Source organism: Salmo trutta, chromosome 7 (genome assembly GCF_901001165.1).
Source record: "Salmo trutta chromosome 7, fSalTru1.1, whole genome shotgun sequence".
Lineage (NCBI taxonomy): Eukaryota > Metazoa > Chordata > Actinopteri > Salmoniformes > Salmonidae > Salmo > Salmo trutta.
In genome coordinates, this window is record NC_042963.1 from 11,499,453 (window position 1) to 11,512,314 (window position 12,862).

Here is a 12,862-nt window from a genome sequence, read left to right on the forward strand (position 1 = left end):
ACTTGCGTTTACCCGCTGTATGGTGGCAGGGTGGAAGTCTGTTCATGGTAGAAGAATATTTTTAAATCACTCCCTTGAGTGCTGTGGCCACCCTTTCCTGCTGTGTTCTCAGGTCGTTGGTGCCTGTGTATTATTATGTGGGTAGGTGACCCTAGTTGGTCCTCAGACAGAAGGTCTGGGGTGCGCTGGGTGTTTAGACACCAGAGTTTAGACACACTGTGTTTGGGAAAACGTTTTTTTTCTTGTTTATATTTCCCATTTGAGTCCATAAGGAGTACAATCTGTGTCTTGTGTATGTCCTCAGTGGGTGTGAGGGGGTTGTCAGGAGGGCTATCAGGGTGGCTGACAGGGGGGGGGCTTGGGGCTTGGGGTTTTTCATTTGTCTGGTCAGGGTCTGGGGTGGACTGTTCTGCTGTGGTGTCGAGACTTTTTTCTGGAGCTGAGGTGGGCTGTTCTGCTGGCTTCTCTGCGGGGGTGGCCACCTCTCTAATGGGTTGTTCTCTGTCACACGCCATCCCCCTCACCCTCTTCTCCAGCAGTCTGATCCTCTCCACCATCCCCCTCACCCTCTCCTCCAGCAGTCTGATCCTCTCCACCATCCCCCTCACCCTCTTCTCCAGCAGTCTGATCCTCTCCTCCATGCCCCTCACCCTCTCCTCCAGCAGTCTGATCCTCTCCTCCATCCCCCTCAACCTCTCCTCCAGCAGTCTGATCCTCTCCTCCATCCCCCTCAACCTCTCCTCCAGCAGTGTGATCCTCTCCTCCATCCCCCTTGCCCTCTCCTCCAGCAGTCTGATCCTCTCCATCACCCTCACCCTCTCCTCCAGCAGTCTGATCCTCTCCTCCATGCCCCTCACCCTCTCCTCCAGCAGTCTGATCCTCTCCTCCATCACCTTCACCCTCTCCTCCAGCAGTCTGATCCTCTCCACCATCCCCCTCACCTTCTACTCCAGCAGTCTGATCCTCTCCTCCATCCCCCTCACCCTCTCCTCCAGCAGTCTGATCCTCTACTCCATCCCCCTCACCCTCTCCTCCAGCAGTCTGATCCTCTCCTCCATCCCCCTTGCCCTCTCCTCCAGCAGTCTGATCCTCTCCTCCATCCCCCTCACCCTCTCCACCAGCAGTCTGATCCTCTCCTCCGTCCCCCTCACCCTCTCCTCCAGCAGTATGATCCTCTCCTCCATCCCCCTCACCCTCTCCTCCAGCAGTCTGATCCTCTCCTCTAGTGCTCTGTTCTTCTCCTGCTCCTGCTCTTTCTCCTGTAGATGTTGTCTCACTATAGTCCAGAGTACAGATATGTCTCTTTCCACCTCCAGTTCTCCAGGTTTAGTTAAGGTGTTGTTGTTCTGGACTGTTGTCTGGGTCTGTGCTGACTGGAGTGTAATCACCTGCTGTCTTACCTCCAGCTGGGTGAATGTATCCTTCATTTCAATGAGGGAGTAGTACTCTGTGCTGGGAGGTTGACTTTCCGCTTGGGGTTGCTCGTCTGTGGGGTTATATAATGAAGAGGTCTGGTCTTACCCGCTTGGGGTGGGGGTATCTTTCTCAAGGGTGAGCTTCTCCTGCTGAGCTATTTGTTTGATTAGGTGAAAGTCCAGCTGAAACTGTTTGGGGTTGCCCTGCACCAATACTGTTCCTGACTTATCGAGATTTATATTAGCTGACTCAGAGTCCTCGTTGTCTAGTATCCTGAGTTTCCACCAATCGGTAACACCCCCCCCCCCCTCTTACAGAGGGGTAGTGTGCTAATATAGCACTGTGCCATGCCAGGGGATGGTGTGTGTGGAAGATAAGGTTGCTTATCTTCCAATTTTTATAATAGTCAGCAAAAAGTGTCTCTTGATTTTTCATAAGGAGCTTAATTTTGTACTCTTTTTGTGTCTTATTATTCTTTACATACAGAGGGTACTGTATGTTAATTACCTCTGAACAGCGGGAGGTTGCTTCTAAGGCCTCTTCATTTGGTTGGGGCTCTCCTGCCATTGTTGGGCTCAAGGGCTTTGACACCTCTCGCTTCACACGTCAGTGCTAATTGAAGTTGTATATTTTTGTCCTAGCAAGCTTGGTAGCCTTAGCATTCAGTCCTTATAAAGTAAAATGTATCATTGTAATGTATTTTTCTTCTTGGCTTTTGAAAGTAAAAAATTCCAGGTTGGATGGTGTTTTCAGGTTTCTGTTTATTTGCCAGAACATTTGCTGTATAGCTTGGGAATAATAATCCTTGGGTGTAGGAAGCGTTCCAGGTGATACCAGATAATTCTGTCCAAAATCAGGTTGATAGCGGGATCTGTTATCTATCTGAGTTGCTGCCATTAGGATGAATTCTTCACACAACCACAGGAAAATAAGTATGTTCAAGCACTTACTGTAGCCTACAGTAGCCTGGACAGTATGTGGAACCAGAACCATTATGGCCTACTATATATAGTTCGATCTCATCACATTTCCTGCAGAGCAGATTAGCCTGCAACCTCACTTACAATGTAATCATTAAGAGCAGAGTTAGACGTTCACAGCACTTCTCTCAGACGAACATGGACAAATAACATAATTAAACTACAAGCAATGAAAGTATACCCTCTTTTATGAATGAAATGCATTTACCTAAGCCCAACGAGGTGAAGAGAACCAACGGAGAGAGCTGAGAACAGGTGTGGGGGTAACCAACGCTGCCAGGAAGAGGACAGCTGGTTGAACTGTTCAACCGCACAGCTGTGTATCACTCACATCAGTCATAAGTCACTGCCTTGACTCTTACAAGGTCAATGGCACATCTAAAGAGTTATTTTGATGCTGCCTGGCAGCATGACAGCCTGATTGGAACACACAAACATGACCTGACAGCAAATGTTGGGCCCTTATTTGATGTTTTGAGGTTCCCCTCTCCACACTCCAGTGCTCCGTGTAATTACACCCTGCTTTCTATAACTCACCTGCCAACTTCCTTCTATGCCAGGGACTGTAAGGAGAGCAGGTTGGGGGGGGGGGGAGAGGGGTGATGGGCATGATACAACATTTTTGGAGGAACAACAACAATCTGAGAAATACAGTAATCCTTCCACTGTGACATGGGAAAAGTGTTTCATCTTTATCAACATCCAGCATTAAAAAAAAGTACTCTGGGAAATCAAAGGCTGACCATAATTAAGCATAGCGTTTTGATACTCTGTTCTCTGTTCTGTTCTCTGTTTGTACTGAGACACACGTCTCTGTCTGGATTTACAGTCCAAGAAGTAATTAAGGGAATGGAAACACATCCGTAATCACAAAGGCACCCACAACGAAGAGACAAAAGGGAAGCAGTAAGAGAATGCCATTGTTTAGTAGTGAAAGGCTCTCCAAAATGAACTCTCGTCTTCAATAGTCTCACCATATTAACCGGCTTAATTACTCCTGTCTCCCAGGCCACTGGTCTCGCAGGTGTAATCCATCACGCTCTGGACACGGCCTGGGATGGGAGAGGACAGGCTTTTATGGCTGTGTGACCAGACTGATCAACCAGGTGCATTCCTTCATTTCATGTCTGCATAGCTGTTGCATCTCCACACGTTCCCTAGTTGTGCTGCAGAGCATCATGGGGGTTTGCATATGTGTTGTAGATGATCACGTTCTAGATATATGGTGTCAGATGCATTTCAATGTCTACAGTGTATGAAACGGACTCACTAATAATAAACTCTCTCAAATACAACGTTTGATTCTGAGCTGCTGCAGGAGCTATGATGACTTGTCTTCCACCTCTGTGGTGAACCATAGCTTATATATAGAGTACATTATAGCATGTACATGTATTACTGTCTGGTAATTACAGCCAGCTCTGGCCTCAGACCAATAAGGGTTTCAGTCAGTAGTTGTGGTATAGTATTGGACTGGACAGTGGGCAGGGTTGGAACCCTCATAGCCTGTGTCTGTCTGGATCACTATAGCCAAGAGATAAATCTGTTTCCACCACAGATCTATAATGAACAAAAATATGAACGCAACATATAAAGTGTTTCATGAGTTGAATTAAAAAATCCCCGACATTTTCCATCAGCACAAAAAGCGTATTTCTCTCAAATGTGTTTGCATACCTGTTAGTGAGCATTTCTGCTTTGCTAAAATAATCCATCCACCTGACAGGTGTGGCATATCAAGAAGCTGATTAAACAGCATGATCATTACAAAGGTGCACCTTGTGCTGGGGACAATAAAAGGCTGTTTTATTGTGTGCAATTTTGTCACATAGATGTCTCAAGTTTTGAGGGAGTGTGCAATTGACATGCTGACTGCAGTAATGGTCACGATTGATGGCCACTGGCAAGTTGGAAAAGTGTGCTCTTCACGGATTAATCCCGGTTTCACCTGTACTGGGCAGATGGCAGACAGCATTGTGTGGGCGAGCAATTTGCTGATGTCAACGTTGTGAACAGAGTGCTCCATGGTGGAATTGGGGTTACGGTATGGGCAGGCATAAGCTATGTACAACGAACACAATTGCATTTTATTGATGGCAATTTTAAAGCACAGAGATACCGTGACAAGATCCTGTGGCTCGTTGTCATGTCATTCATCTGCCGCCATCACCTCATGTTTCAGCATGATAATGCACAGCCCCACGTCGCAAAGATCTGTGCACAATTCCTGGAAGCTGAAAATGTCCCAGTTCTTCCATGGCCTGCATACTCAGACATGTCACCCATTGGAGTGGCAGGTAGCCTAGTGGTTAGAGCGTTGGACTAGTAACTGAAAGGTTGCAAGATTGAATCCCAGAGCTGACAAGGTAAAGATCTGTTGTCCTGCCCCTGAACAAGGCAGTTAACCCACTGTTCCTAGGCCGTCATTGAAAATAATAATTTGTTCTTCACTAACTTGCCAAGGAAAATATACTGCTCCAAAAAATATAGGGAACACTTAAACAACACATCCTAGATCTGAATGAAAGAAATAATCTTAACAAATACTTTTTTCTTTACATAGTTGAATGTGCTGACAACAAAATCACACAAAAATAATCAATGGAAATCCAATTTATCAACCCATGGAGGTCTGGATTTGGAGTCACACTCAAAATTAAAGTGGAAAACCACACTACAGGCTGATCCAACTTTGATGTAATGTCCTTAAAACAAGTCAAAATGAGGCTCAGTAGTGTGTGTGGCCTCCACGTGCCTGTATGACCTCCCTACAATGCCTGGGCATGCTCCTGATGAGGTGGCGGATGGTCTCCTGAGGGATCTCCTCCCAGACCTGGACTAAAGCATCCGCCAACTCCTGGACAGTCTGTGGTGCAACGTGACGTTAGTGGATGGAGCGAGACATGATGTCCCAGATGTGCTCAATTGGATTCAGGTCTGGGGAACGGGCGGGCCAGTCCATAGCATCAATGCCTTCCTCTTGCAGGAACTGCTGACACACTCCAGCCACATGAGGTCTAGCATTGTCTTGCATTAGGAGGAACCCAGGGCCAACCGCACCAGCATATGGTCTCACAAGGGGTCTGAGGATCTCATCTCAGTACCTAATGGCAGTCAGGCTACCTCTGGCGAGCACATGGAGGGCTGTGCGGCCTCCCAAAGAAATGCCACCCCACACCATGACTGACCCACCGCCAAACCGGTCATGCTGGAGGATGTTGCAGGCAGCAGAACGTTCTCCACGGCGTCTCCAAACTCTGTCACGTCTGTCACGTGCTCAGTGTGAACCTGCTTTCATCTGTGAAGAGCACAGGGCGCCAGTGGCAAATTTGCCAATCTTGGTGTTCTCTGGCAAATGCCAAACGCCCTGCACGGTGTTGGGCTGTAAGCACAACCCCCACCTGTGGACGTCGGGCCCTCATACCACCCTCATGGAGTCTGTTTCTGACCGTTTGAGCAGACACATGCACATTTGTGGCCTGCTGGAGGTCATTTTGCAGGGCTCTGGCAGTGCTTCTCCTGCTCCTCCTTGCACAAAGACGGAGGTAGCGGTCCTGCTGCTGGGTTGTTGCCCTCCTACGGCCTCCTCCACGTCTCCTGATGTACTGGCCTGTCTCCTGGTGGCGCCTCCATGCTCTGGACACTACGCTGACAGACACAGAAAACCTTCTTGCCACAGCTCGCATTGATGTGCCATCCTGGATGAGCTGCACTACCTGAGCCACTTGTGTGGGTTGTAGACTCCGTCTCATGCTACCACTAGAGTGAAAGCACCGCCAGCATTGAAAAGTGACCAAAACATCAGCCAGGAAGCATAGGAACTGAGAAGTGGTCTGTGGTCCCCACCTGCAGAACCACTCCTTTATTGGGGTGTCTTGCTAATTGCCTATAATTTCCACCTGTTGTCTATTCCATTTGCACAACAGCATGTGAAATTTATTGTCAATCAGTGTTGCTTCCTAAGTGGACAGTTTGATTTCACAGAAGTGTGATTGACTTGGAGTTACATTGTGTTGTTTAAGTGTTCCCTTTATTTTTTTGAGCAGTGTACATTTAAAAAAAATTGCATGTTTGGGATGCTCTGGATCAACTTGTATGGCAGTGTGTTCCAGTTCTCGCCAATATCCAGCAACCTTGCCCAGCCATTGAAGAGGAGTGGGACAACATTCCACAGGCCACAATCAACAACCTGATCAACTCTATGCCAAGGAGATGTGACAATTACCTACAGATCTACAGACTCAGGCACAAGTTCTGAAACACAGGTCTGAGGGAACTTTTGGAGCTTCGGGCAGAACATTAGTTCACCAAACCCTTTCAGGAGTCCAAATAATCATTGTGCTATACATTATATATGAGGACTCCATCTCGTCTGTAGGTTGCTGTGTCTATAAATGTCTGATGTAACTAATAATGTAGTTTCTAAACTCACAGGAGTAACCACATCTTCGTTTTTAAAAGCATTCCTGTGAGGCTAAGTCGCGAGAGTTCCAGTCAAGTGGAATGGGTGCGGGAACGGAGCGGAGGAGCTATTTTCAGCCAGCCAAGACCCAGGAGTTGTCCGTCCTGAGCACAAGCACTTCAGCTGTCTGAAAACTCACAAGAACCCTGCAGCCCACTGGGACTGATCACTTTATCAAACTGTTTGAAGATATGCACTCTGCATGCCATAGGGTTCACCGAAAGGAGGGGGATATAGCAGGAGCAGTCTGCCCTATAGGGACAGTTTTTAATGACTACGAGACTTACTTAACAGAAAAAACTTGTAGCCCTTTCCTGCAGTCAAATTACCTATGGGTGGAATGTTATTTATATTTTTCATCATTTTATAATTAATACGCTTTTTTTTAATTTTAAACCTGCAGATAATCCGGTGTTTCTATGTCAAACTGTTTTGTTTTTGTTCAGTCTTCTATAAAGTGTAATATTGGGATGCAAACTCAAAATATTATACATTCAACTCTATATCTGACATGGTACAGGTGTCTTATTTTTTGTAAGTCCATAACCATGTGTGTGAGGTGTATACTTTTGTTTCTAAGTAGATTTGTTTAAGACAATCAAGAAACACTCTGTGTGACCCTGATGTAGCCCACTGTAGTAAAATGTTACAGCTAGTTTTGAATTATTATTTAAGGATATAACTAGGTCACAGAGTTTTTTTTCTGGTTAGTTTTCAAGTCAAAGAAACACTCCTAGCCCAATGGATAGCCCTGTCCATAGTGGTTGTAGCCGGTCATTAAAGTGCCTGTCTGGGACTCTGGCATAGACTGAGTTGGGACGTCACATTGAGACATCAGAGCCCCAGCTTCCTCCCACAGCTCCCCCAGTGAAGGTGACTCCTCTCCTCGCTGCATTCCATTCCAAAGCATTCATCTGTGAAGTTCAGCAAAGCGGACACTGATTGGCTTGAACCAAGAGCAGCTTTTAACCCTATTTTTTGCCCCTAGAAAGGGCCTCCGAATGATTACCAGTCAGTCAGGGAGCACACTAGAACTGATGCTCTCAAAGCAGGGCCAAGTGGGTTTTTTTCTCCTCTAGATTAGCATTTGAAAGAGCTGGAGGAGGCTAGGGCCGAGGAGGGGAAAGCTAGGAGGACTTTGCCGGGTGGTGAGAAGCAGAGGTTTCTCTCACAGCCAAACTATTCTCCTGCCTCAGCCTTTGAGGGTGGCTGAAAAGGGCCTTTTGTCAGTCAGTCTCACTAACCTTATTCATCCCTATTATATAGAGCAGGGGGCAAGGCCTCTCTGTGCATTACTTCATCTCCCCTACTTCATCTACCTGTCACTACATACTGTATAGTACCCACACATTCATCAACAGGTTTCACTTTGAGTTTCAAGATAGTTTGTCGGGGATCCTAACTGCAATTATTGAGCATGAGAAAATATATTTCTTGAAAGAGAAAGGGGAGACTACCAGTGTATACTGTACATACTGTTAGAGTTAATATAATGAACAATCCCACTAGTTAATTTTTTTGTGTAGTAACTTTCTGACGTGCAGAAGACAATTTCTCTACCTCTTTCAAAGTAGGCTAAAACCCTTTTTGTCTGGTCGAATGCCTCATGATGAGATGTCTCGAGTGGTCAGACCATGAAATTCCAACCAACTAGTCAAGGTGCCCTACCCTGACTATGGCTCTGGCCTCCAGCCAAGATTCCCCCAAGCTACATGTCTTCTTTCCCTCCTCTTTCTCATTACAGGCCGGTATTTGCCAAGCAGCTGTCACTGAGGAGACGTCGGCCGTTGTGTGTCGACAGCCTTGTAACCATGGAGGTATGCCCAATAGGAAGCATCAGAATCACAGCCTACAAAATATTCACATTCACCACTTTTGGCTGGGGTCGACAAATGTTTGTTTCAGACAGAGGCCCTACTTACACTGAACAAAAAATGATATATGCAACAGGCAACAATTTCAATGATTTTACTGAGTGCCAGTTCATGTAAGGAAATCAGTCAATTGAAGTAAATGCATTAGACCCTAATCTATGGATTTCACATGACTGGGAATACAGATATGCATCTGTTGGTCACAAATACCTTAAAAAAAAGTAGGGGTGTGGATCAGAAAAACAGTCAGTGTCTGGTGTGACCACCATTTGCCACATGCAGCGCAACACATCTTCTCATAGAGTTGATCAGGCTGTTGATTGAGGCCTGTGGAATGTTGTCCTACTCCTCTTCAATGGCTGTGTGAAGTTGCTGGATATTGGCGAGAACTGGAACACGCTGTCGTACGCGTCAATCCAGAACATCCCAAACATGTCTGTTGTGTATGCAGGCCATGGAAGAACTGGGACATTTTCAGCTTCCAGGAATTGTGTACAGATCTCTGTGACGTGGGGCTGTGCATTACCATGCTGAAACATGAGGTGATGGCGGCAGATGAATGGCATGACAATGGGCCCAGGATCTCATCACGGTATCGCTGTGCATTCAAACTGCCATCGATAAAATGCAATTGTGTTCGTTGTCCATAGCTTTTGCCTGCTCATACCATAACCCCACTGCCACCATGGGGCACTCTGTTCACAACGTTGATCAGCAAACCGCTCGCCCACATAATGCCACACACGCTGTCTGCTATCTGCCTGGTACAGCTGAAACCTGGATTCATCCACGAAGAGCAGACTTCTCCAACGAAGGTGAGCATTTGCCTCTGAAGTTGGTTACGACGCGGAACTGCAGGACGACGAGCATGCAGATGAGCTTCCCTGAGACGATTTCTGACAGTTTGTGCAGAAATTCTTCAGTTGTGTAAACCCACAGTTTCATGAGCTGCCTGGTTGGCTGGTCTTAGACGATCCCGCAGGTGAAGAAGGCGGACGCGTAAGTCCTGGGCTGGCGTGGTTACACGTGGTCTGCAGTTGTGAGGCCGGTTGGACGTACTGTCAAATTCTCTAAAACAACTTGATAGCTTATGGTAGAGAAATTAACATTAATTTCTCTGACAACAGCTCTGGTGTACATTCTTTCAGTCAGCATGCCAATTGCATGGTCCCTTAAAACTTGAGACATCTGTGGCATTGGGTTGTGTGACAAAACTGCACATTTTAGAGTGGCCTTTTATTGTCCACCGCACAAGATGCACCTGTGTAATGATCATGCTGTTTAATCAGCTTCTTGATATGCCACACCTAGCAGGTGGACGGATTATCTTGGCAAAGTAGAAATGCTCACTAACATGGATGTAAACAAATGTGTGCACAACATTTGAGAGAAATAAGCTTATGGAAAATGTCAGGGATCTTTTATTTCAGCTCATGAAACATGGGACCAAGATATTACATGTTGTGTTTATATTTTTGTTCAGTATAACCTGCCTAGACAGAGAAGGAGTTTCTTCATAGAACTACATCAACAAACTGGTGGAAAAAAATACTTTCACATAATTAGATCACAAACATTGTCCTGTGAGTGGGGGTGAAAAAGCTGACTACAGCGTTTGCTGCACAGTTGTTTTTGTACTCAGTCCATGGACTGGGGCATTCGTTACTCTATATGCAGAATTCTAGGGGTTTCTATACATCTGCATTAATCCACAAACCCATTACTGAAGCCAGTGCAGCACAGCAGCAAAAAAACAACTATTAGGGTAGAGTGGGGTAAGTTGAAGGAAGTGGTATTTTTGCCACCCCTTGTTTCTAGGAAACCATACACAAAATGAATCAGGTGACCAAATATTTAGGAAGAGGTCATCATTTCATGGAGTCTGTGAAGGAATAAACCACATGGAAGAAGTGGTAAGCAAGTTAGAGGTTTCATGATGCTTGTATCTAAACCAATGTAGATCCTTTCATATAAGCTACAATATGAGGTCCTAAATCTAGAATGAAAGTTCATCCTTGTAGCTGTGTGGGCTAATATAGTCAAAACGCTTGCCTTCGGGTAAGTTGAGCTAATAGCCATGGGGTAGGTTGAGCCTATGGCCACAATACCCCATACAAATGATTATTACATTTAGTCAGTTTTATGCATAATATTTTTACAACGTGTCATGCATATGAACTCAAGATATTGAATTGTTATTGTTACAGTGCAGTGTAACATGCCAGTGTAAAACAAGCAGGGTTCCAGCCCCCTTGAGGCAGCGGCAGAGCATATACATTTTCATTTGTATTTATTTTATTACATTTTTAAAAGAAATGCATGTGAGATGTATTTTCTATGGGTAATTTTAATATAATGTAATAAAGAAATAGTCCGCAACAATCAAGTTGGCTTCCGACTATTGGTTACTTTTAAAAAAAATCATACGGTGGTTTACCTGAACAACCTGGCAACGTCACGTGGATAAACTTTGTAGCGCATTAGCTAGCAAGCTCTACCATGCTAGCTTAATGGAACTGACTCACCAGCTAAGGTCATTTAGTAGTTCTAGCAATGACAAACCAAATGTCGATCGCTAGGTTTTTCAAAAAAAGACGTCTGGAGGGAAAAGAGCGGGTGCCAGAAAATTATTTGGATCAATCTACTGATAGCTTCCAGAATGAGACATTTAACAGGTGGCTCCAGGATAGAAACAACTGCAATCGCCATCACAACCACCAATACCATGTTGAGCCAGGCATTCTTGCCTACCCCACTGTCTCCTCTCGTTTTTGATGCTGCGGGCGGGGGTGAACCTGCAGTAGGTCCACCGACAGATTTGTCTGCCGTTGATGAACCAGCCTGTCAACCAAAGCTAGCAAAGTTCCCTTTTGAGTATGATAAATGGCAAATCACGCTGCTTCTCTTCAAGGTGGTATGACCAGTTCGTGTGGATTGAGTATAGTAAAGCAAAAGATGCAATTCATTGTAAGTTTTGTAGGCACTTTCCTGGGGCAAATGTCGAATTCAGATTTGTACGAGATGAATTTAAGAACTGGAAACTCACAAGAAATGCTTGCTGCAAACAAGAGAATAGCAAATTACATGCTAGCTAACTTTTATAAAATCTTCAAATTCATCTCAAAGCATGACTCAGAAATACAAAACAGGCTTAATGAGCTACCTCACAATGCCACGCTTATGAGTCCCGAAATTCAGAACGAGTTGCTGGAGTGTGCAGCATCATTGTTATTGTGCAGGATAAAAGATCAAGTTAATTCTGCGCCTTCCACCTATTTTGCCATACTAGCAGAAGAATATAAAGATCAATCTAAACGTGAACTTATTGCTGAGTGCATCCGATACATTCATGCTGGAATGAATAAAGAAAGAGCTGTTGGGTTTATGGAAACCGCTGACTTGTCTGCACAAGAAATTTCTGGGAAAATACTTGATATGTTTCAGCCCCTGGAGTTGGATCCCACTCTGCGCGTGGGTTTTTGTTTCAATGGCATTTCAGTCATGTCAGGGAACAGAGGAGGGGTACATGTCCTACTAAAGCAAACATTTAAGCATGCGGTATATGTGCATTGCAACTCCCACCGTTTGAATTTGGTTCTGTGCACCGCGGCAAAAGTGTCGGGACGTCAGTACTTTTTTTGACACAGTAAACCAGCTACACACATTTATGAGTGGATCCCACAGACATGCTCAATTCATAGAAGTACAGAAACTGATAGACCATGTATCGAGCTAGGAAGATCCACGGACGTACGGTGGAGTTCAACATCAGGGTCTGTGAGTAAAGTGCTGTTACTGCTGGATTTCATTTTAGAGGTTCTTGCAGATTTTTCAGAGGCTTGTGGACAAACCAAATTAGAAGCCGATGCCCTCTTACAACAAATCCAGAACAAGACGTTTTTATTCCTGTTAGTAATGTTTAGTCAATTGTTTGACAATAGTGATTTTGCTATGAAGGGATTACAAAGCTCTACATTATCTGTGACGGACTGTATTGGTTGAATTGAAATCCTCAAAAGCAGCTTTTCTACGTTCAGAGATAACTCAGGGGGAGACGTTGATAAAGTTCTCAAGCTAACTGAAGAGATAATGATAAAGCATGATATTAGTAATTGGGATGTGAGCGCATC